The sequence below is a fragment of the Mus caroli genome, chromosome 13 (genome assembly GCF_900094665.2).
Source record: "Mus caroli chromosome 13, CAROLI_EIJ_v1.1, whole genome shotgun sequence".
NCBI lineage: Eukaryota > Metazoa > Chordata > Mammalia > Rodentia > Muridae > Mus > Mus caroli.
In genome coordinates, this window is record NC_034582.1 from 55,893,371 (window position 1) to 55,894,613 (window position 1,243).

Sequence of the window (1,243 nt, forward strand, 5' to 3'; positions counted from 1 at the left end):
AGCAGAACAATCCCATCTAAAAAAAAAAGAAAAGTTGAAAATTATGTCAATCAACTCAACAGGAAGTCAAATCAGGATCTCTAGCAATCAGCTGAAGCCCAACAACCTTATGATAATTGGTACCAAATATCTAGACTTGAATAGCAACTCACAGTTTCTCTATTTTTGTTCCCAATTCTGATTGAGAACCCAAGAAAGCCATTTGTACCCCAGATCCCATACCGGATGTCAGCTAATTCACCTCCCCCTCTGCCAGCAGGATCCTCTGATGAGACCTCTCCAGAAGCAAGCCTATTCCATTTATTGCTTTTCTATTTCTCTGTCTGCCTTTCGGTCTCTGCCAAAATGCAAGTGATAGTGGCCAACTCCCTTGTCGCAAGATGTGAACAAAGAGGAGCAGATGCAGTCTGGTAGCTTCTGGATGACAGAAGCAGCTTCACCAGGGAAGTTGTTCAGGATGAAAAATCTCACATTCTAATCCAGAGTTGCTGATACAGAAATCCTGGGGCTCTGTCCAGACACCTGTCTGACAATGGCGCAACAATGTTGCAACCATGTCTGAGTTACTTTGTATCCCACAGGCACTTTTATCTTTGGGGATGGATTCTTAAATGGAACCAGACCGTCCTTTCCCTACAAGTAGGTTCTTCCAATCTGTTATTTCCCCCAGTTACTGCTACCAAGCGCCAGACAAGTCCCAGTTGAACAGTAGGGAAGACACGTGCCCTCCTCTGGGATCCATGCCTTTTGCATAACACAACCACCCTCTCTGAAACACACTGCTTTCCTCCCTTCCCTGTGCCACCTGGTGTTATGATCTGTTAGAAGACAAACACCAGTTTTGGCTGTACCTCGTAACTAACTGTTCCTAAGAACCAGCCAAATTATCCCTGTGACACAGCTTCATTACTGAAGGCTGCTCGGCATTTTTTAGAGATATCCAAGCAGTGGTTTAATGTGTGAAACATTCATGTCCCCACCGGGAATCTTATTCTATAGAAACCAGAGATTCTAAACACAGAGTCGTGATAGAAGTTTCTTGTGCCTCCTGACTTTCCTTGGAAGCAAATGTGTAATTTTCAGCACTTTGGTTGAAATTTGCTGTATAAGCCATGCATAATGGTACAAAGTCTTTAGTCCCAGCTACTGGAAGGCAGAGGTAAAGAGATATCTTCCAGTCTGAGGCCAGTCTGGTCTAGGATAGCCAGGGCTTCATAATGAGGGCTTGTCTCAAAAAGGGAAA